General features: G+C 39.4%; 1 long non-coding RNA gene across 2 annotated transcripts in view; it reads right to left on the bottom strand.

The window, feature by feature from the left end:
- Positions 1-383: 383 nt before the first annotated feature.
- The window catches only part of LOC306802443, a 38,324-nt gene continuing 13,393 nt past the window's right edge, over positions 384-25,314 (bottom strand). The window contains exons 1-3 of one of the 2 annotated variants that reach the window (XR_013774368.1): positions 9,800-9,884; positions 669-751; positions 384-557 (exon numbers count right to left, since the gene is read on the bottom strand). This is a non-coding gene — a long non-coding RNA (uncharacterized lncRNA). Of the gene's footprint in view, positions 558-668; positions 752-9,799; positions 9,885-25,314 lie in introns of those variants that run through there. The other variant, XR_013774367.1, reaches the window with a different exon arrangement.

The raw sequence follows: 25,314 nt of genomic DNA, 5'->3' as shown, positions 1-25,314 counted from the left end.
ATGTCAATATGCATTTTGCACACAGAAACAGAACTGCCATGAAAACTCCAACGTAAATACAAATCACAAGCAAACACACATCCTGAACACACACAGTCAGCAAACCCAAAAGTCAGACTGCCAGCCTAAATATATATGCCCAAAATGCCTCCATCATTAGAGGAGATGAGGCTTAGGAGAGCATGACTTCCTGGCTTTGAGAAATTTTCTCTACTTACTAGTACTTCTCTATGAAGTACTTAATATCTGATATATATTAGAAAGTAAACTTCAGTATGGCTGAAATTGCACATTATACACACCAACATGAGGCAAAAACACATAAACATTTAGCTAACGTATGGATGCATGCAAGCACAAAACATAAGTATATGGCATTGTCATTACGAGCACATACCCTGTTATTTAATCTGCAAACAGAAACAGAAACCTTTTTTACCAGCTCCCAAAATTTAATGCAGGTCATGCTTATCTTCTTCATGCCTCTTCTTAAACTGATCACTGTAGAATCAGAAATCTACTTTTACAATGAAAATGTTGCTTTTCTGTCATCAAAGCTGTAAAGATTGGATTGGAAAAATGAATCCAACAAGCTAAGAAAAAAAAAGGGGAAAGTGGTCAAAAGAAACCAAAATCTATCAGTTTCTCAAAACTTATGAGTTACTTACTCAGTCTTGCTCTGCTATTTTTAACACTGTTGGCGGCACTGCAACAAGCCCATGAACATTAAAAGCACATTCACAAGGAAAACCTAACAACATAAATACAAGTCGATATTACTGGCATGGACTCAACGTATATGTGCATATCTTACTACCGCTGTGCAAATGTAGATGTGCAAGCTCTATGGATGAGAGCGCATTCTGCAAAAGTATGCACGTGTAACACCTGCAAACACTCAACAGGCATCCTGCACAATAGTCACACCACCACAGTTATGCACACGCAAACCCGCACGCCTACAATTTTGGAAGCGCAAAACAGTCTGACTTTCTGAGTAGAAGCAATGAAAATATTTTCATTTGTAATTGATACTTTGAAAGTAAATGAAAAATTTTGTTTGGGTTCAAATTAAAATGGCAATTTGGGGCTAGAAAAAATAAATTAAACACTTTTACGTCAAAATAACAATTTAAAATGACAGATATGCTTGACTTTCAATATGTAATGTTGTTTTGTTTTGGAAAAAATATATTTAAAGCAGAATGAAAACAGAAATCAGCATTGTGTTTTAACGGGCCAACCCAAGACAGAAATATGGTTTCGAGAAAATGAAAACTGACTGGAGAAATTGTAATGAAAACTTTTTCATTCAAGTTTTCTCTGGGGAACCTTTATTTTTTAGACAGTAGTAACACATACATACAACTCACTTCTTATTCTATGTACAGGTATGATCCATAAGAATATTTCATGAGGACACACTCTGAGCTCTTTACACAGACACAGGCACTCATGGGCACTTTGCATTTGTGCTTTTGACATGTGTGTGAGCACCTCAGTCTGCGCTGGACATACACATGTGGTGTCTGTTAAGAAACCCAAGAAATAAAGGCAATTTTAGATCAAGTGAGCTGTGGTCCCCTGGCTCAGGCTCTACTGTAGGTGATTCTATAAACAAAGTTTAGTGCCAATGTGAAAGAACAAATATGCTATAAATAGTTCATGACTTCCAAAAGCTCTTGTCTCATTCCAGTCCGCGTTCTAAACCAAACCAGCAGATGGACTGAGAGCACTTCAAACCCACTTCTTGAAATAAAATGCTGGAAATAAAGAACAGCATGAAGGCAGTAAAATAAAATAAGAAAAGGAGGGAGGGGCAGCAGGGGCAGGGGGAGAAAGGCTTTAATTTATTTGGAAGAGCACTGAGAATGCAAAAAAGAGCGGGAATGGAAGGAATAAAGGGGACATCCCCCTGCCTGGTTGCAATTGTCATTAAGTTGCAGCAATGGTATTAAGTTGCAGTGTGGGTGCAAGTGCACACAGCCCACCTCCAACCCAAACCTCCTCGGCATCTGATTCTTCTCCGCCCTGAGTGATTTAATGCCCTGGCCCATGCAGTTTATTTACTGCCTTTTGCTCCATTTAATTGAACCCAGGGGCCTTCACACCAGTATGGGTCAGTGACAAAGCATTTGTTACCTGTGCCAGGCAGCACACCAGAGGCAGGGGAGAGGGAGGGAATCGGCCACTCCAGCACAAAAAGGCAACAGTTGGAGCCTGTGTAGAGGGAATGTGCTTCACTGCAGATTCTGATTAGTTTTATGAAGCAGGAGGTTACTCTAACATCTGGAGGGAGTTTGCAAGGAACTGAGACAACACGGGCCTGATGCAGCAGACTTCGCATATAATGTGTTTTTATACCCAGCCAGAGGTGTTAGGAGAACTTGAGAAAATCCCCAAATTCTCTGGAGCAGATTAAGTGCCCTAAACACAGTTAAGGAGGCCATTGCTTTAACTATAACCTTTATAGTTGCCGAATGTCAAATAACAACAATTACTATGTATTTAAGAGAAAGGACTCCAGAATATTGAGGTATTTACTGACACAACAAATTGGGTATTGCAGTAACTAGACAAGGTGAGGCAAAATATTAAATGAATATTAAAATTAAGATCTAGTGAGATTAAACAAAACTGGAATCATATGTAGTACAGTATTTTCTTGTGCTGGCTGAAAAATCAGTCTTCAGTGACAGTGGAAAAGTCTCTACAGAAAAGATGCAGCAACGTTAGAGTGGATCTCCAGGAGAGGTCACTATGTTATGACAATATCTAAAAATTTAAGGTACACACACTGCAGACAGTGCTTGAGAGAAAAAGAACAGTTGGGCTGGGAGCACATAACTTAGGAACAGAAACAAGTTGGTTATATATGCCATGCAGTGAGCAAATAAGAATACAAGCCCCAGAGACATGTTGAAGAGCTGTAGTCTGTGTACCATCAAGGAATTCATGCAGACAGAAAAAAGAAAAGGAAACACACAGTATCTGTGACACACAGTATCTGCAGTAAAGAAGAAATGTGCTATGTGCTGCTGGTTTTATTTTTTCCCCCCACAGGAATCCATGCAAACTACTTTGCTACTGTTAATGGCTATATAGACTTCTGGCAGCTAAATGGACTGCCAGACATTACAATAGCAATCAGAGACTAAGCAAAAAGGTATTTCAGCAGACTTGGCATACCTAAAAAGCAAAATAGTTTGGTTTTCTTTCAGAAATTATCCATTAAAATTATTATCTCCATCAAATCAAATGGGGACACTGTTAAAATTGCTAAAGTTCTTTGAAAGTTGCAGAAATGGCTCACTACGCTATTCTAGAGGAAATAAATGTCCCAGAGGTGTGATATCTGAACAAAAAGTGGCTCAGATTAAACTGTTCTCTTTGGAGAAATTTTATCCTGGGGAAAAGAAGTCCCAGGTATCAGACAGACAAAATTTTGTTCAGAAACATGAGTGTAGATGGCCTTTTCCCCTGGAAGCACTGATAAAGCTGAAACATATAATCAAAAGAAGAGCAGAAGAAAAAAACCCATTGCATTTGAGAGAAATTTTGCCATCTTTTTTTTTTTTGTATGTCAGCCAAAATAGGTTTTATGGGACTATTACCCAATGTTATATATGTGAACAGATTTTCCTCTTTGTGTTTTATTTTATTACAAATAATTGTGCCCCCCAAAACCCCAAAACAAAAACAAAAACAAAAACAAAACAAAACAAAACAAAAACAAAAACAAAACAAACAAAAAACCAAACAAAAATAAAAAACCAAAAACCCAACCAAAACCAGACCAAACCAAAAACAAAAAAAACCATGGTCTGTAGCAGGACTATTTATATAAAAATTGCAGTCAAATTCTAGACAACAATACTGACTGATTGAGTGTTATGTGGACATGACTGAATAAAACCTAAATATTGTAGTATCTTAGGAAGATACAAGGCTGAATCAACACACATACCAGAAGTGTAGATAATACTTAGAGAAGACAAAGGATGACATTGGAGTTGCTGGATAAAGGCAGACATTGGAGATTCAAGGCCTAAAATATACATGGCTTCTGCAAGAATAAACATCTGAGAATGGGATTCTAAATCAGCATTTCATGTCCAGCAGAGAAAACATAAAGTCCTATTTTGGTAATTGGACAAACACTTATCTCCCAATATAATTCAATGGTAAAAAACTGAGCGGTTTAAATTATAAAACTCAAGTGTGTCTGTGAGCTGCCACCAGACAGTGGATGAGATTTTGAAGAGAAATGAACTTTGGCTGTTGGACAAGATGATCTTCAAGGTTCCTTTCAACTCAAACTGTTCTATGATATTATAATGCTAAAACTATCACTGGTCTCAAATTTGCCTGCGATTGTAAGGACACACAGTGCTTTTCAGGCATGTGTCACATAAAATCAGTTTATTCTTTTCTGTCAGACTAAAGCCAGATGAGGAAGAAAACAGAAAAACTCTGAGCCATGCCCATAAACTGCAAAGCTCTAAACCATAGCATGTGTATGGTTCTATCACCAAATATTTGGAAAGTTTCAGAAGGAATAAAATCTGCAAAATTGTATTGGTAGCTAGGCAAAATTGACAGCTTACTAACACTAACTTTTCCAGTTTATCAAGGTCTCAGCTTTAGACTGCAGTAGTACAAAGCTGCTATAGTTGAAGAAAGTGAATGACAGTGAATAAAGATAGCTAGTAAGTAATCTGCCCCTGTAGTCATCTGAAAAAATAAAAGAAATGTAGTTACAGTGCCTTTTCTGTAAGATAGTTTCATAAAGAAAAGAAATGCACACTGACAAATGCCACCAGAAAAAAATGTGAAATTGGATGAGGACAAGATGTTTAATAGGCAAATAGGAAGTTCATTTATATCACGTTTGATTGTAGGGTTAGATGTTTTTTGCAGGGTACCACACCAGAGCTGGTTTTACCAAGTGAAATATTTCCACTGAAGGCTATTTTGAACTTTACCAAATGGGAGAGGAGTAGATTGTAAAACAGAAGACTTCAATTGCTTCAGAGAGAAAATCTGTAAGAGGGATCAGGGATTACAGAGAGTTGCCAGGAAATATTTGATAAGCAGCAGACGTAAGGAACTGTTATGTGTCCATTTTTGAAATCCCTTTCTTTCCTGCTGTGCAAAAACAAGAGCATTACTTGGCTATGTGTGAAACACAGAATCTGAAACATCTGGAGGGTAGTTAGACAAAAGGAAGGACGAAGAAGGAAGCATTTATGTATTCTTGTTCCCTCAATAAAATGGATATTTTTCTGCAATGTGTGCTCTGGGTATGCTGCAGTATGGGGCAAGGGGCTGGAATTTGTCTAAATGTCTCTGCTGAGGACAGACAGTTTCAGCAAAGGGGCCTTGCACACTTTTGGGAACAGAATGAATAAATTAAAGGTGTCATCGAGAAATATGATTTACTTGGATTCACAGGTTTGCAACAAAGACAAGAGAGATGAAAAACTGGAAGAAAGCAAGTACCAGGAAATGCCCATTAAAGCTGTTTTCAATTTGCTTCAAATGGGAAATATCCATGCAATGAAAGTCCACACCAGTCAGAGCTCCTTGGCTCATGGGTCTCCACGGGCATTCAGCCTGCCCTGGAGCTGGGCATCCCAGAGGGACACTTGGTCTTCTATGGGATGCATCAGGGTTTTGAAAATATTCCCATGGTAAAAAAGAACAGTTAAGGCTGACATGAGAGTATGAGGGAGCACCAGGTAAATGATTTTTAAGTGCTTCCCTGGGTTTCCTTTTCCCAGACCCCATCAGGCAGTTCCCTGTTGTAAAAATTAGGTGATTTGCTTCCTTCTCCTTCAGTATAGAAAGCATCCTCCTGTGAGAAATTATGAGACTTGCCACCCCATTTTTGACCTTTTTGTATCCATTCATTGGTCCTGCTAATCAAAGGGGTGGCAGTAGGTAGTAGTGAGGAGCAGAGGAAAGGAAATGGGCTTTAAGTGGTGAGGTTTAACTCCTGCGGATTCCTGCAGAGAAAAAACTCACAGGAGAGAGCCTCCTCTGTTAGCTTCCCTTGCACCACCTTTGCTGTGGCTCTGTTGCATCAAGACTCTACTTGTCACTCATTCAGCACTGAGAAAAATCCTGAAGCACAGCAGGAGCGATTTGGAGGTGGTCACCAGCACAGCAGAAGCAGCTGACGGATCAGTCAGCGCAGAGCAGTAGGAAGGATTAGCACTTTGTGAGAGCAATAGGGAAGGATGTTCACCTTGTGCTAAGTTGAGAAAGGCATGCAAGCCTCTTCAACAGAACCTTTCTGGCTGAGGTGGGAACAAAGATTCAAACAAAAACAAATTATCCTGCAAACTGTGATTAAAAGCAATAAACAGGCACAAAGAGATATAATACCTTCTGTCTGGATAGAAATGTTTAGCTTCTGTGTTTCTGGGTGTGGGGTTTCCTCACATGCCCTAAAAACCAGTAGCTCATTTTCAGCACTGTGTGTATTTGCCTTGAGGCTTTTTCTGATGACAGAGTGACAGTAGGAGAACCAGGGAGAGAAATGGTGCCCTGAACAGTAGGCTGGACTACTGCTTGCAACCGTCTGTCCTGCTTCACTGCTGAGGTGGAGACCTGGTATAGCTATGTCACCAGCTGCTACTGCCAATTTATGTACCATGTCATTGAACTCTGCTTGGAACAAGTCTAATTGACATGCTGCTTAAAGCCAGTGGGAGCAGCAGATTTCCCCCCATTTGTGCAGGGCTTTAGAGACAGCAGGAGTGCTCGCCCAACACAGGTGTCTTGTAACTCTCCCACTGTCAGAGCCTGGTGCTAGAATGAGGAGCTGTAAGCCCATTGTTCAGGGGCCTTTCCAGTTAGGGGAATGGGTCAATTATTTGTCCTACAGCCAGCCAGGCACAGCAAAAGAGATGACAGTAGACCCTCATGTCCCATGAAATGGCTGCTGGGCTTGACATAAGGCAGCTGCCAAGTAAAGGCAGCACTTAAAATATTTGGCCATAAAGAGTGAAAGGAGAAGTAGTTTCTACTCAGGCTATAGAACATTTTTTAAAATTTGATTTTACCCACAGCCACCTTCTCGAAATGCTCTTTTCGTCAGCTCAGAGAAAACAATTCAACATATCTTCACTATTAAGAATTTCAAATCAGTGTCTCTGGGTATTTCCAGTGAGGAATTTTAGCAAGCATGAAAAACAAGAATTTGATATTGCTAAGGTTTAAAATACAGCAACAAAACCCTCAAATGTCTCTGGAAAGACATCTTCATTTGGACAATCTACTACTTTAAGCTATACATAAACTAGAATTTGGAGGGCATTAGATTTTACTATTTTTTCATATACTTCATTTAAGCTGTGTTACAGTTATGTTTTCTGTATTTTAAGAAGACCATTAAGAGACTCAGATGTTGTCTACACAACAGTACAAGATCATGAGAGCAGGATGAGGAAATAAAGAATACATTCTTTCTCAGCTTTTGTGAATTAAAAGCATCTTGAACAAGTGGCATGACCACTGAAGGAACCAAAACCACACAGGAGACATCTCTTGTAGTTGCTTATGAAATAAATGAATGGATGAACCAGCCTTTGAGTCCAACATTCTTGTTTCCTCATGTCTTTTGCTGTGCCATTAGCAAAGGAGACTCAGTAGGAAGGAAGCCTCAGTAGTAAATACAGAAATCAATTTGCACTGGCTTTGGTGGGGGGTTGGAGATAATAGGCCAGACCTATGCATAGCACATAGTATCTGGATGTGATGCACTGCCATGATAACTAACTTCTATCGAAGATGGTTTAGTGGATCAGCCAAAACAGAATTTCACTGTAGCATTGAAAACCACATTAATTATTTTCCTCTCCTATATCTCAGAATCAGATGAATGCTTTAGATGTGATGAAAATTTGCAAGAATAGTTCAAAAGTGCAAAAATTCTTTATTTCCTGCTCCACTGAATGGTTGGTGCTTTCTTCCAAAATATGGCCTATGCAAAGGGTTGCATCTGAACAATCACATAAATGGAGCTGGGAAAACTTAAACTTGGGCAAAATTAAATATGCACTTGTCAATTTGTTTATTGTGATACTTTATAGATGTTAACACTGGAGTACTGTTACCTCTGAACCTGATGTAATGCAAATCACATCCTCACTCAAAGATTTGTTTCCTTACTTATGTAATATTCTCAATTGAAATGGAAAAAAAATCTTATTTCCATGATCTGAAGAAGGCTTTCATAAAGAAATTGCTCAGCAGCCTGGTACTGGTTTGGAAAGCAACTTTAAAATAGATATTCATTCCTAATTTGAAGTTTCTAATCCATTAGAAATTTAGATTTTTGAAAGCTTGATTGGTAAGTTGATTAATGTTATTAAAGGTTGAGAAGATGTATATTTTATTCAAATTTGCATTTTTCTAACTTCAGTTTCCAGATGCCACATTTCACTATACCATCATCAGCTAAATTAAAGAGTCTCAAAATGACATCCATCTTTTGTAGACTTCTACTGATGATGATTTATTTATCCATTGATGTTCCCTTTTATGGGCTAAAAGAAGTAAACTCTTTTAATCTCTCATTTTAAGGCATGTGTTCCAGAATTCTTTCTTTCTGTTTTTCATACCTTCTTCTATATTCCAACATTATTTTGTGAACCAACACCTAAATCAAGCTTATCACCTAAGAAGTAGCCTTTGGAGTAACCTACACAGAGGTTTCATTACCACTTCAGAATAAAATCATTTGAACTGCTTCTGTTTTTCTTCTTGGCTCCTTGTCTGTAGTCCTCTTGATTGATAAGAATGTCTGTGCTAATTTTAGTCACTCAGAGGATTCAGGCTGTGATGTTTCTTAAAATGTTTACTGGAAAAAACCACCTTCATCTGTACTTGATTTAATATTAAGTGTTGGTCATTAATCTTACCAAAAAAAGACAAAGGATGTTACAATTAATCCTAAAAGTGAATGGAGCTAATAATAACATGAAGATTACACAAACTTGATCTTAGACATTCTTACATTTCATTTCACAGATTTTTGAAAAATTGTCCCCATTTTAAAATGATTGATTCTACTTTAGAGATGTGTGGATGTACAGCTTAGAATAAATACAGCAGGTTATTTTGTCAAAAGTGTGAATAAGCCTTTTTGTAAATAAAAAACATATATAGAAATGGCTGAATATCGTCACGTGTGCAATACGAATTCAAGAAATAGGCAGACACAAATGCGAGGTTTTATGTGATTATACATTGCATAGTCTCTGCTACAGTCAAATGCTATTTGTACTAACATAAAGAAACTCAAAATCAGTAAATTTTTCAGAATAAAGAGAAGAAAATAAACAGTAACCAAGAAAAAGCTTTTCACTTCAGAATGCCAAATCTCTTTTTGCCGCAAGAATAAAAAATCCTTTTACAGACTCAGAGCAGCTCTCTCCAGGCAGGCTACAAGGTCCTTATTTATAACATTCAAGTTTGTATAAGGCAGTCTGTCCAGTTAAAAACAAAAACAAAAACAAAAAAAAACAAAACAAAAAAAAAAAAAAAAAAAAAAAAACCAAAAAAAAAAGGAAAAAAGAAGCAGCAGCATATCTAAATCTTCTTTGCACTTATTTAAATATGCAATCATTCCCTTAAGTGATGTGTTTCTGTATTTAGGAAGTTTGAGAGAAACCTTTATAGGTAAATCTGACTAATTTCTTTTAAATTAATTAAGCTAATTCAGAAAAGAAGTGTTTTAGGAACCATCCTGATGATCATTTGGAAGATGTGTATACTGAGATACACTCACCATGTCTGACTTACAGTCAAAGTTCAAAAAGTACCACTGAGATCAGCCAGGAAAGTACATGTGCACATAAAGGCAAAGCAGAATAATTCTGTTTAAAAGAATAAATTCTAATAAACCTGGTGAGAAAATACAGATGTCATATCAGTCTGTAAGTGAACTTTCAGTGAATCATTAGATTGTACTAATTTGTTGAAGTCAGGAGTCAATGAAGATGGTGAAGTCATGGGAGAATTGTGCTCCAATGATTACATCATTGATTATTTCATTTTAATGTCCATGAACCAAAACTGCCAGGTTGTCCCAGCATTCATGCAGGTCTCTTCATGGAATAATCAATAGCCAGTGCCAAGGAGGCCACTGGCTTTGAGATCTGTTCTTTGCTAACTTTTGCCTGTCACTCATAATTTCCTACATATTTTTTTGAAACAGTGACAGGAACATAAGGATGAGAGGAATTTAAATCCCCTAAAAGCAGGGTGTTGTACAAGCCAGGAAAAAGGGATTCAGCTTATAATAGATAACAGTTCCTTAGATACGCTTTTATCTCAAAATACCATTTGTACAGAGAACAAACGTGCTGATGATGTGGTAAACCATTTGGCTCTAAAGAGGAAATTACATTAAAGTCCAAAATATTGAATCACTTGCATATGGTTTTCAAAATGAAAAGAAGAAAGATTTTTTTTGGTGCAATTTGCACTAAAGAAAACAGTTTTAGAAAGGCCTGTCCTTGCCAGTTTTCATAACAGCTGTGCCAGGTGACCCTCTGAGGTTGAGAAGGACATTTTGGGGTTGGAAAGAGGAGAAGGCACATACCAGTATGAGGTTATCAGTACAAGGATAGCCTTCAACCAACTCCATTATGTCAGCCCAGGAGTCCTGATGTTAAGGATTTAGTTCTGCTTTGTATGACCTTCTGAGTTTCTAATATCACATCTGACAGAAATCACAAGACGTTGCTAGGTCTCTCAGCTCTGGATATAACTGGTATTGATCTACATGAAGGTTTCTGGTACATGTCAGTGAAGACAAAGTCCCACACAGAAACCAGTTGTGAACACAAGATGTTCCCACTTACAGCTAAATATTAACATTTATAGTGAAACACCTACATTTTCCAGGAGCTGCATGGGTCAAGATTTCTTACAGTTGAGGGAATACTTACTGGAGTGTATCTCAAACTACAGCTATTCTACGGGAATAGCTGTGACATTTCACCCTCTGTGACAATACCCTGTCCATTGCAACACCTCTAAAGTAAGGGAGAGTGCAGGAGTTTGTTTAATTCATTTTCTATGATCCACCATATTGCCTGTAGCAAATTTATTTCTCTCTCTTGAAACAGCATCCACAAACCTTTTATGAAATAAGCTGTATGAAGTGTGCTCTTTCATTGTGGGGAAAAAAAAAATCTTTCAAGCTTGTCATATGATAGCACAGATGTCCTACAGCCATTACTTCACACAAATCATCAGAGCAATGCTAAGCTTCTTAGAAGTTTTTCTATATGTGTATGCTACCTATATAAAAAAAAAAAAAAAAAAAAAAAAAAAAAAAAAAAAAAAAAAACCTAGATCTAGAATGTCTGATAAGTCATTTGTTTGATTTACAGACTAAAAGAGGAATTTCCAGAACTGCACACTGGCCACTGCTACATTATTAAATATTTTTTCTGGTCATTCTGAGCTAACCTGTTGACACACTGCCAGGAAAACAACATGCTATGTTCTCGGATTGCATGGAATTAAGGTAACTGATGACATCAGATGGAATTGTAGCAAACTTGAGTTTGAAATTTTGTGATGTATGAGTGATTCTTAGAGAAATTATCAGGCCTCACATATCAATGCAATAAGACACAAATTAAACAAATACTTAGGTCATGAAGATGACAAATGGTAGCCTGAAAAATGGCAGGGAGATTTGACACAGTAGCAGGTGGATGTGCTGTTGGCAGCCAGTACTGCCACTCCCATATTTGACTTCATGGCACTTCTTGTGTGGTAGATTCCAGTGGATGTGATTATCTTCACCACCACAGGAGAATCACATTGTTAACTGGCTGTTACCAAAGGCAGTCTACAAGCTCTTGCCTCCCCAGGAAGCCCTTTTTTCCACAATGTGCTCAGAGAACCACCAGCAGTCAGTCTTCCATTCTGTCATGTGGAAAGTGTTGGCAGAGAGTGCTCTGATGAATCACAAACTCTAAATTGCTCATGATTTAAAACAGCTCATGATTTAAAATTGTAAGTGGTTGCTCAGATTTAGGGACAATACTGGCTATTGATCGAAAAAAAAATGTGTTGGTCGTGATACACAGAGTAAGTGAGAAACTTCTATAAGCGGAATGGCGGAAGGACAAACTGCTTATCAGAAACTCAGAAAACAACAAAGTTGTCAATCCTTGCCCAGATCTTGAGGCAAACTCCTGGTTTTCCTGGTGCAGTGCTTCCTTGCCTATCCACACCTGCTTTCCCCCTTTCAACAACACTCTACTGCCTGACCTGGAAAACTATGAAATCTATTGTCCACCTTCCACCATCTGTATGCAGGGAGGCCCAAGCAGCTGTACCTCCTCAGAAACCTCAACCTCATCCTGTCCCTAAGTACCCCTTTTTGTGCACTGAATGAAGGGAGGGAAAAAAGCAAATTCACAATTAAGCTAACAAAGTTAACATTGTAACATACTTCCAAAAAAGGTTGAGCTAAGCTTGGGCAGGCAACTTTAATCCCATGATTTCTTAACTTTTGTATACATAACTCCTTAGAACTTTTATTCTTTTAGTGTTTTTAAGTAATCGGGCATACAGAGGCATATCAAGTATGAGCTTTTGCAAAAGAGAGCCATATGGCCACTTCTCCTGCCAGCATTAACCAGCAGCAGAAGGGGAGGGATGTGCTCCCTGCCTGCAGCTTCAGCTGTGGGCAGTACACTCAATGAATAATTCACTCCAGTGACACAGCTCCTGAACCTCTGTCCCTCTCACCCCAGCCTGAACCAAGTGTCATGTGACTACATGCCTGAAAACCCACTCAGCAATAAAATTTTGTCTGTTGTGTCTCTTGCACACATTTGCTGGATTATTTTTCAGATTATCCTATTCAAGTCTCAGTATTTCTTTGTACTTTATAAGAAAGGGAAGCATGGGTTCAGCCTTCCTATCATACATGTAAACACTGGCTAGTGCTTGCACTCAGAGCACAGGGATGCAGCCTGTGTGCATCCATCACATCCTGATTCACGTCCAGGGCTATAAAATGCAACTTGAAAAAATGGTAGTTCTCTGCTTTTTGAAGGATGGGCTTTAGACAGAGAGAGCCCCAGGGGTGCATTCTGGGCATTTCCTGCTGGACTATGCAGCTGTAAAGATCAGTCACATTATAAGCCTAACCAACTTGACAGAACCCCTCTAACTAAATCTGCAAATGAGGGAAACCCCTGGTGGGAAGGAAGGGCCACTGTGGCTTAATTAAGTGTTAATGAAAAGTCTGGGCCTTTCCAGTACTAGCACAGAACAACTTAAAATAACACAGCCAGCTGAGGACCAGGCTTGGAGAAAAAATAGGCTTGAAGAAATGTGTAGAATTTATACCTTTGCAGAAATTATACTTCTCTTCCTTGTAGTGATTCTGTTGTGCCCCAAAAGCCTCCAAAATATGAGATGTAAGGTACAATTTTAGCTGACCATTGCAAATTACCCTCTTGTCCTACCCTGCTGTTCCCCTTTCTCCACATCAATCTACTAGCCATGCTTACAGAGTTTCCAAACCTAGAAATTATAATCTACTGAAAAGTACATTGTAAAGTACAGAAGTCACTTAAGTCTACCATCTGAATCCCTTTTAACATTGTCTTGAGAGATGGCCTAAATTCAGGCAGTTAATTTCTAGCTACCAAGCAATGGTTAGATGTGGTGAGGCCCTCAGTTACAAAGGTTATGCCTGCTAGTCTCAGGTACTGACCTGCTGAGAGACAGAGATCAGTTTCTCTGTCTTTCCACAGCAGTCAAGTAATCAGCAGCATTTACTGATCTACTGTGGTAAAAAAGAAATGAGGAAGGAAAACAAACCAATGGTTATATTAACTTCTATGCTGCTGACAAATGTTCACCACAAGAATAAAATGAACATGTCCATGGATGTTCAGTCACCAGCAGTAATCTTTTCATGAGCTAGCTCTTCATTAATATTCTCCAAATTTTCCACACTGTGGAACCATCATGGAAGTAGAAGTGGAAAAAGTCCATTGTTTTAATAGACTATTGAACTATTAAAGAAGGCATACACCTTCTGCTGTATTCATCAATTCCATACTATTTTTAAATGCATCACTGTTTCAAGTGACTCAAGAACTGGCTTTCACCATCTCTTGTAGATGGAGTTCCACAGCTAATAAATGTCACTGAAGATATTTTTTTCCCCTTAGCAGACGACCTATGTTTAGGCTTCTTCATTGTTATCTTATTAGTCAAACTAATACTTTACCTTCCTTAGTGTTTTATGCTGGAATTACATGTGGATCACTCACATAGATTTATAGAGTCTAGAAGAGAGCTCTGTGATGATTTAGTTTGACTTTATGTAACATTAAAAAAAAATCAAGCAATTGCTTCATCTCAGCAATTAATTTTTTGGCAGAATCAAAGCATAACCTTTAAAAAGACAATGAGTCCAAATTAAGAGACTTCAAGTGGCAAATAATTTATGATGTCCCTGGGTAAAGAGCTACAACAGATCATTATTCTTATGGTTACAGTTTTAATTCTGAGTTTCAGTACCTGAGCGCTGAGTCACCAACACTTGCTAAAACTTTTACCATTAAAGAATTCTCTATTTTCAACTCTGTTTGAGTAACACATTAGTTTTCATTCAGCTTATACCAGCTGTGAGTTTTATGCTGTCTGCTATATGGTATTGCAGTTGTCAGAGAAACAGAGATCTGCAGATTACTCACAACTACCCAGCAAACATCACTCATGACTGGCAGGGATCTTCTCCCCATACCTTAAGAGATCAGTTTTTGTGCCTGCTGCCTTTCCAGCCTCCCGTCTTTTCATTAAAAGGGAAACAAAATTGTGAATGAGTAATTGTTACCAATTTTTCTGTTCTACTTTTGTGACACTTTTTATTCAGAAGATCCAGATTATCTGTCCTAAGGAAAACAATTAGATGCAGAGCTCATTTTCATGAAGAGGAGCTGGAAAGGAAGGGTCTTATGCATTTATGTACCAGTTCAGAAAGGAGGACAGGGCAATCCTTTTCCCCAGAACACTATTGTTACTAAGTTAAATTGTTTTTATAGAAGCTTACATATGCCTTTTCAGACTAACAGCAACTCTGAGTAAATAGGATCCTGGTTTTTAAGCATTCCTCCAAAAAGTCTTTCCACATGCAGAATAGAAGGAAATTTTTCCTAAGCATCCAAAAAGCTTTGACAATAGAAATAATAATAATCTTCCACTGTGGTTTACACATTTGGCCTTGTTGGACATGCCTATCTGTAACAAACTGAGGCTTGACTTTATTTTTATCTTTGAATTATTGCCTCAGCTGTTAATACAATCACACTTCATGCTTATCTTGTTATCCATTATCTTCTAGTAAAAAACTAAGTTACACCAATGAAAAGAGTGGTGGATTCACTTACCACAGTACCCCAAAGTACCACCTGCAGTCTGTGCTGGCCTGAATCACACTGTGCATTAATGCCCATGCAGTGAAACAGCCACCTCCTCCATCCATCCTGTCCAACTATCTGCACCCTGTCTTCCACAGGACAGGATGGATACAAGTGAGAGACTGGATGCAACGTTTAAAGCAACAGGACAATCATCTCTAAGTAAAGGGCTTGCATAATATATCCACTATTCACAAAGGGAGCTGGTCAAAGTACAGAGATTGCATGTAGCTCTCCTCCTAGGCTGACTTAAGATAAAATCAGTCCTCTGTTTTAAGATAAATTCAGGGGAACATCAATGCAAAATCACAGAATTCAGATGGGAGAGCAATGAGGCCATTCTGAGTTCCTCCATCTCCTACAGAGAATTTTGCTTGATTTCATTGTATGGCCTTGCTGCCCTTTGGCACTGCTACCCAGTGACTCTGGTTTGACCAAGGCATACCAGCTGAGAAAGGTCTAAAAGATTATTTGCAAAGGGAGCAAAGGGTTTTCTGATTCTACAGTAGTATGATAGCTGACTAAAACTGAGATTAAACTGAGTGCAAGCCATTTTTCCATTTCTCACTGATCAAGAGAGGAAAAATCTCTGGGTCAACAGGACTATTTGCTGTAGTGCAACACTTCCAGCACCAGGTAGTATCAGGAGCTGTGTACAGCAGACTGCCAGCTACTGACTGCAGCACCTGCCATCTCCCTTGGACATGAGACAAAATCCAAACATGGAGCCACCTCAGTTCTACAGAGATAAAAATTAATGCAAGAATTAGCATCCCATAATGGTACATATCAGACAACAGAAATTACATATAAATCTACAGAAAAATCTCATCTGGTAGCTGGGCTGTCTGAAATAAAGCCCAGACTCTTTGCTGCAAGGTGATATCTACTCTGTGCTGTTTCAGGATTTCTACAGGTCTGAAAGAGCTATTTAAGTGAAATAAAAATAAATTTTCATAAATAAATAGTTTATTGACCAAACTTGCCAAGGCTACATCTCCCCAAAGCTCAGGGGAATAATTGACTGTATGGAATTAGATACACTGAGAAAGGTCCCTCTCTTCATGCCTTCAACACCTACAAATTTTCCAGGGCCTCCTGGACTGCCCACAAGCTGACAGTATTTCTGCAATTAAAATAGGCCAGTAGGCCTACAGTCAATTTTACAAAAGGAAAGCGGAGGATTTCTTTACAGCTTATAAGAAAGAAGACTGGCTTAGAGGTTTGGGGAAAGATAGAGTAGTAGGAACAGAGTAGAAGCAGTGCAGCAGAAGAGAGATTGTGTGGATTTTCAAAAAGATGTCCTGTTTGCCCTCAGTGACTAGAATTAGTTGAGCTTTGGCAAGTGACAAAACTCCAAGTCTTTCCACCAAACAAGAAAAACATTGTGTGTGTGTGTGTGTGTGTGTGTGTGTGTGTGTTTGTGTTTGTGTGTGTGTGTGTGTGTTAAACACCTTGTTAATTTTTCAGCGATTAACAGCCGTTTAGCACATGGAGAGTGTGGTAGGCAATTTATGTAGACGGATGAATTAAGGCTAAGAATGCACACTAAGATGAAAATCAAAGCTGTCTGTTTTATTGGAAAGGCATCTGCAAATGAGAAGGGAGGAAATTGGTATCTCATTAAAAATGGGAAAGAGAGCAACAGCAAGAGGCGGGGTGGGGGGGTGGAACTGAAATCTCGTTAAAATAGCAGGAGAATCTGTCCTAATTATATGTTTCCAATTGCTAACAAGAGGATATTTGTTAGAGGTTCAGAGTGTTTTTCCTCCAACTAAACCAAACAATATAAATGGCATTATTCTGTCTCTGTGGTGCAGTAGCAGCGATGGAATCTTTTGCAAAATAAACACCTCAAAGCTGAAGATCAGCAAAGTTAATGCAAGCAAAAAAATGTCAATTACTTTTACTCTTAATGACCAGTTGGAGTTTTGTGGCCTGACCTCTACCCCACTGCACATGAAGAGGCAGGTGGGGCTTAAAAAGAGGCAGTTCAGCTTAGTAATGAACAAGTCCACAGGGCAGCAGAGGCACCCCGTGCCCTGAACTACAAAGATAAGAGCTCCTTTTTGCCACACCAGGTGCCTGTCTCTGTGCTGGAAAACACTGAGACTCATCACTCACCTCTGAACTCAGAGATAAGGCATCCTGTCTAGCAACTTGTGACATTTTGTCCTGCTTCTTCCACTGGCTGACTCAATTGCTTTGCAAATATAGCCTTGCCTCCACTTACTTCTGTGTAGACTGAAAGTGAAAACACTTGCCTCTGTTGTTTCAAGACCACAGTAGAAATGAGATGAAAATTCTAATACATTGTAGGAAGAAGCCTAGAGCCTGCTATCACTACTGACCTAACTGCAACTGAGCTTGGCTAAAATGGCCCAGAATTTGGCCCTCAAGCAAGCGCGGTCTGGTTTGTGAAACCCGTAACAGGTCATAAGAGGGCTGAGTTGCATCACTACGTTCAGAGAAATTCTATGCATCTGTTGTGGAAACCGTGGAATGCACTGGTCAAAGTGGACAAGTCTGTCTTACCCATGCAAATGGAGTGCAAACCTGGGTCAGACAACCTTCTTTTCAAGTTCTTTTTTTCCCTTCTCCACTTTTTTCTTTTTCACAAGTGATTCTTCTGATAATCCTGCATGCTGGTATTACCAGCAATGCACAAGTGTGTCTAAAACCTTGATGACAGTAATTAATGTATTCCATCAGCACCCATGTCTCACAGCCAGCTGTTTTGTTGTGAAATCTGCTAAGTCCTAGAGGCTGAAGACTGTGCCCCCTGCTTTCACTCCATACAAAGTCTGGTGTGACTTTCACTTAACGATTACTGGCTTTATTCAATCCATCAGCACAGGGCAGGAGTTACACTGCTCTCATTGGCATCCAACAAAACCTGATCTGATAGAAAGCACTCTGCTGGAGAAGCACCTATCAGGAGAGTAGCTGCAGGTGGAGATGTGAGACAGAAAAGAGGGGAGGCCCTTTAGGGAGAGAAATACCACTTCTGTTCTGCTTAGTTATCAGAGCATACAATAGGATGGCTGAGGAAGAAAAATCTTGGCTGTCAGATTAGACAGATAATATAGAAGCTATTCTCACCGGGATCACCAGACTGTGCATCTGGAATTCTTGTCTTATTCTGTTTCAAGCTTTGTCTAAAAACTTTCTAAGAAACCTGTTTTGTACTGTCAAGCCCCCATAATTTTCCTGTGAAAAACTCACAGTGCCATAACAGTTTGTTTATAGCACACAAAATAGGAAGAGAGTGTTTTTATACTCTCTCCTACTGGAAAACCAATTGGAGAGATATTGAAGAAATGGAAAACGTCCTTTGCACTTATTGATTAATAAGTTTATAAACACTAAGATTACTCCTGTCCTTCTCTGATTCACAGCAAGAATGTGCATGCACATGAGTTTTCCATTACTATTGTCTCAGTAAAGGCAAAGGCAACTCAGGTAAAATGACAGGAGTTGAATTTTGCCCTTAAAACAGGTAGGTTTATTCCCTTTTTCAAATCAGCAATATCAAGGCAGCAGTATCAAAGCATTCTCCACCAGGAACTTGAAACTTCAAATGTTACAGACAGCAGTGTTCTGTAAAGTCCTTGCTTTCTTTGTACCTGTTACCCAGCCAAACCTACTGGAGGTTCTCAGTCTGCATTGGATTCTTTAGGAGTCCTTCCAAGCTAGCACTATTCCCTTCCCAGGCTGCACTGCAGGTTGCAGTTGTCATTCCTGGTTCCTTCACTTCATGTCCTTTGTTTGCAGTACCCTTCTCCAGCTAAACTCTTGTACCTTTGGCCTCCTCTTTTTCCACAATGTATCTGCATGCTTTATATTTACCTTAATAACTCTGCTCTTAATTCTGTCTCATTCATGAGTCAGAAAGGATTCTGTTTGATTAACTCTGACTTATGGCTTGGCAAAAGAACCAATGGTTTGGGGCTGAGGAAATATGACCAATAGTTTTACAATGAGATAAAGCAGGGGTCTGAAGCTGGGAAAAGGGTTTCTTAGCCTAGTCACCCTGACTAAGCAATTATTATCTAGGGAATGGCTCTCCAGGGAGGCCTTGCTAGGGGCCCACCTCCCTCCACAACCCTCAGGAGTTTGTGTTTTCCTCTCTGTAGTCTTCTACAAAATATCCTGGACTTTCTATATTTAGGAGCTTTGCTTTTTATCTCCCTGGTGGTTTGTTGTTTGGGGTTTTTTTTTGTTTTTGTTTTTGTTTTGCTTAAATTTCCAGGACTCTTTTACCAGACCTTGGGTCTTCTTATTCTCTTTTACATAACACATGGCAAAGCTAAATTACTTTCAAAAAGTCATGGCAGAGGAAAGGGAAAGCAATCCCTTCCCAATTTCTAGAAGAAAACCAAACTTGACACTTCACTGGAAAACAATCAGCAATGCTGCAATGTGCATGTGAAATATTTTTCATAGACTTTCCAAAGTTTGCCAGACTCAAATCCCAAGATATGGGCCATGTTGACCAAAGATGGTGCACCCCATTTGATCCACAGCCTTTAGCAGAAAAAGCTCAAATCAGCCTTTACAAGTCATCACTGTAGGTGGCAAATACCTTCATATTTGATATTTAAATATAGGTAAAGACTCTGGAGCTTATGAACTCTGCAAAACCCCACCAGAATTTGAGACTGCTCTGCAGTGGAAGTGGGAACTATTAAACAACATTTGGGACTGCCATTAGCTTTGGAGACAAATCCCTAAAAAGATGCAGGCAGATAGTTTGAGTCAGTGGTGCCTCACCCTAACTCCACTAGCCTGAAAAAAAGATTCAGCTGTTGCCACATCAGTGGGCAGCTACAGCAAGATGGCTATGCATCACTACACCATTTTCAAAATAAATAATGATGGCTGTGATGTTGTCACCACATGCCTGATCTCACACTCTTTGCACTTTTGATGTCATGAGAGGTGTGGGGCCAGGGGCAGCTGGGGACATTGGTGGCTTGTAGGGGAACTTCTGCCTCCTGTACATGCTTACAACTGCTTGGACATCCACAAATACGTCTCATTTAACTTTTATAAAGAGGAAAGAGGGCCCAGAGGAAAGACTCTATGGATGAAAACTGGGGGTCTGCATGAAGTGTGAGCTTCAGAGACAGTTTAGGTTTCAACTTAAAAGATTCTCAGGTTCTCAATGAGTGTGCAAGGAGTGTGTGCTGTGTGCCCACCACACACCAAAACCCTCCCTCTGGCATTGCCAAGAGACTCGTGCTGTCGCCACGGCAAGAGGCCTGTGAGCCTTGGTCAGTTTTTGAGAAGAAACATGGAATGGCCACAAAGATCTGGACAGTGGCTGAGGGGACAAGCTTTTTAAATAGCCAATGACTGGAAGTAAGGTAGGACATGACTGTGGGAAGTCCCAAGGGGCGCTCAGTTAAGGACAGTTCACCACCTGCAGCAAGTGAATTTCAGCAGCCCAAAGGAACCATCTTCTCTAAATCCTTCCTGATCCACAGCTGACCATTGAGGCTCTCCAGAGGCAAAGGACACCTCTGTGCATCATTTTTCTCCCAGGAGACTTGCAGTCAGCTTTACCATACACTTCCCTCCTGCCAAAAATAATGTAAACAAGGTCCTTCTGTTTAGTCTGTAGCCAAAGAAATCCCTATTTTGAACAACTCTGGCCCTGATATTTATTTGATGGTTGTTTGAACACCTTTATTTTTCTTTCACTTGAGCTGCATTTAATGGCTGGTAGGCAGTGTGTCCTCCTGTATTGGTGCACAGCCTCACTTCTACAGGTCAAACTCCTGGGCACAGCTTGAAGGACTGCAATGCTACATTTAGGGAAGTCTGAGCTTGAAAGCAAAATGTGCTGGGTGCGCTAACAACCCTGCAGCAGTGTAGGTGCCTCTTGTAACCAATGTGCAGCTATGTAAAAAGAAAAGGATGCTTTTACTACTTTCTTCAGCTACCTTCTTTATATAGATGATTAAGAGCAGCCGAGGGACACAAGAGCATCCAGTTGGTAAAAGGTTGTTTTAAAACATGATAATCGCTTTTGCTGCAGAGAATTGTTTTAGTGTGATTTAGGATTAACTTCATATTTCAAAGTGCTGTCATTTGACTGTAATTATTTTTTGTGTATTCCTTGATTTAAAAGCATCTAAACACATCATGTGATGCAAAACCTTTTTCACTAGCATAACCAAGAAACATACAATGAGATTGTGGTCAAACTTCCTAAAACATTTTACCTCCAGAGCTAAGACTATGCACTGAAATGGGAGATTATAATAAAAGTCCAGACATAACCTTGATGATAGCTTTTGTTGTTTTGAAAGCTATAATATAGGGTAACTACTTGTACCAGCCCAGCAAATGGAGGATTTCTTTTGTCCCTGACATATACAAAAGATTCCTTTGGGCTAGGAAAACATCTTTGGGTTCCGTAACTGAAACACCAAAAGGAAAGAAAAAAGAGGGGAATAAAATTACAAGAGAAAAAAGACTTATTGACTGCATCTAGTTCAATGAGTTCCCAAAATAGCAAGAAAATTCAGCCAAACCTCTAATGCCACAAGGTTCATTCCTTCTCTGATCTGATCTGGTGTTTTTCATTCCACACTGGGATAGAAAATTTCACTAGCCCCTCCTGGAACTGCACAAATTGTTGCGCATTATCTGCTCTTCCTCTGCTGGGAACACCTCTGGTTATAGAAAAATAAGAGCAACAAAGAACACTTGGGGAAATGAAAGAAAGAGAAAAGAATGGCTGTGTGGGAAAGCCCAAAGACAGGAGAAGCTGAAGGGATATACAAAATGAGATGGAAAACACAGGAGAAGGAGGAGAAGGGAAGGTGGTGAGAGGAATAGAGGTGGCCCTCAGAATAAAAAGGATATTATGAAGATTATTTTATTTTCCCATCCATCTGTTAGAAGCAGAGAAAGCCATACAACAGCAGTCCTCATTTCATTGTGCATTCAGTGGAATTCTCCCATCTGGTTTGACATACCAGCTGAATCTACAATCCACCCTGAAGCCTCTACAAATATGTCAATCAAAATGACCTGCTGGGAAAGCTGTGAGAAGGCACTCTTTTGTGTTATCCTCACATGCATGTTAGATCCACACAGAAACCCTGCTGTATCTTAGTTTCAATCACAAGACGTTGGAAAGCTCCTGCAGATGTTATTTTTGCCATGCAAGTAAAGGAATATTGTGATGTGACTAAACCATGAAAGATGAGGAAAAGCCATGAAATGGAGTCTGCTGTGTGAGCTAACAGAGGGTGATCAGTCACACATGGGAGGCTCTGACACAGCACAAGTTCAGCACTCTTACATGACTCATCCTGGATCCATGGAGACAACCAGCTTTGCAAATACTGCTAGAGAGCCGATGATGAAATTGCTGCAGTCAACCCAGATGTTCCTATAAAGAAACCCTTCAAGAAACTCCTGAAGCATCAATGATGGCCAAAGAAAACTTCCCTATTATACCACAGAACAATTTAAACAAGTTTCACCATCCAGCTGTAGGAATTATGATCTCTCTTTTGTGCATTTCAAATGTTCTTGGACCCATAAAGTCAGTTCCCTGATTCAATAGTGGGTCTAAGTCCTTCACCTCACAGAAAGTTTGAGAATAGCTTCACTGTATTGCAATTTAAGTTTAGATTTAGTTAAATTCTGAGGAAGCTGCCAGACATATGAGGCCTGCTTGTTCTGTCATTGCCAAGCTGGGCTTTATCCAGACACTCACAGCTATATTTGCCTGCCCTAGAACTGTCTTACCAGTGTTCACAGTATGTGCAAAAGGTAAATGACAGTTGTTTGTGTTTGCACATAACTATTCAAATGACAAATACCTTCTCCCTCAGCTGGTACTGCAGATACCATTAAACTTTAAGCTATAGAAAAGTAATTTGAGGAGTTTGCCCAGTAAAATATCACATTTTTTTCCTCACCTCATGCCGAAACTTTCAAAGGACAGCCTGAATAAAATCCCTCTGTTTTCTTAGGATCATTTCATGCTGCTAGCTTTTCATCTTCATGTTTTCTCCATATTTCTATTCTCATCAGACATAGGGGAAGAGAGTCCTGTTTTATTATTTTCAAGCAAATAATGCAATTAATTGTAATTCCATACTGTAAATTGACCTCAAGTGAGAAATTCTGACATTTCTGTGGAAAGGACAAAGACAGTATTTCTATATTTCTTGTGCACACAGTTAGACAAGTGAAATCAGAATTATCTTTTGTGCATGCTGAGAAGGGAGGGCTGCATGGGACACCCACCATGTTATGAAGCAGTGACATAGAGTGGTAGGGTGAGCACTAACAAAAATGCAACTAATACATAATAAAGAGGTATTATTTGTTACTTTCATAGACAGGTAAACTCTGGAACATAAATTTTCTTTACATCCTTCAAATTGACTTAGAGAAAAGCAAAAATGTCCCTTAGCCTTCCTCCCACCTCCTGATTCTGAACATCAGATGCTGACGCTTCTCATTAGTACTGTACTCTTGATACCCAGCCTACTGTAAAAGCAAACTGGCATATAGTTCCATTTAGGGCTTTTCCATAATGAAAGGCACATTATTTCAGAATAACCAAAACCTTAGCAGAGGATGCCTTAGGAAATATTGCTGCTATTTCCTACTGACATGTAGTCACAACTTAAATAAATGTGTCTGGGTGGAAAACTGATACAGCAATGATCATTCGTATATGACCCCGATAGAATCCTTGGATACTTGACTGATTAATTAATTTCAGCTTTAACCACTGACACTGCTGAAGTTAGTTAAGTTTTCAATTGGCCTGCAATTGGATCTTAACCATCCATCTCAAAGGTATGGGGAGCCAATTTGAGCCAACCTGATGACTCACTGTCATGCTAAGCAGGTCACACCTGTCCAGAACAGTTGCATAAGGGTGGGGGAAGGGAGGGAGTTCTCCAGAATGGTGCTAAACTGATCTGTGCTGATCTCAATCAAGCCTCTGTCCAGCAGTAAATCAGATCCTGTGACACAAGTAATTGAAATAGAAATCTGGTGTCTTTGTGAGGTGAAGACTGTTCCTTTCTTTAGATGTCAGATTGGTAAAATGATGCCTCACGTAAACTGAAGTGGAAATAGTTTTAGTAAGGCTTACTGTATCCAACAGATTTTCTGTTCATAGTGAGAACATTAAAAGTACCATTGGAATTGATTTTGTTGTCAGGTTCTGATAACAGGACTGACATCTCTCTCCTGCACCTTCTGAGAAAACCAAGAGCCTTTGTTTTATCAGAAATAAAGAATAAATTGAAAAAAGTTCACTGGGGTCCAGTTTGTGCTTTATGTATTTCTACTGGAGGTTTGAGCATTGATTAATAGGTCTTTAAAATCTGAATAGATTAAAAAGCCTCTTGACTTTTTTTTCCTAGGTGATGCTTCATTTTCTTTAGGAGACTTCCTTGTTACCTTGCTTCACAAAATTCCACTCTCCATTCCCTATCAGATATTCAAGGTGAAGTTTTAAATAGGGGAAATGTGGGGCCAGCTACACAGCCTCATATGGGAGACCTGCTCTCCCTTTTTCCTTTCCTGTCATATGATCAGATGCACAGAGGCCATGTGCCAAAAATGCCACCACCCCACATCATGTGAGGGGCAGATATGCAGTGGCATAATGGGGAATAACATTTAGTCATGTGCTTATCTCCCTCGTTGTCACTTGATGGAAGGAAGGGGCTGTGGGGATTTCAGAAAAGATGATAGCAAAGAAGAAGCTAACAGTAAAATTATTCCAGTCTGCAGAACACCTCCTCTTCAGCCACCTTCACAAAGAGTTTCAAGTAACACTTCTTTCCAC

This window comes from Erithacus rubecula (genome assembly GCF_903797595.1).
Source record: "Erithacus rubecula genome assembly, chromosome: 1".
NCBI classification, from domain to species: domain Eukaryota; kingdom Metazoa; phylum Chordata; class Aves; order Passeriformes; family Muscicapidae; genus Erithacus; species Erithacus rubecula.
The sequence above is the reverse complement of the archived record's forward strand: the minus strand, read 5'-3'. Positions and strand labels throughout refer to the sequence as shown.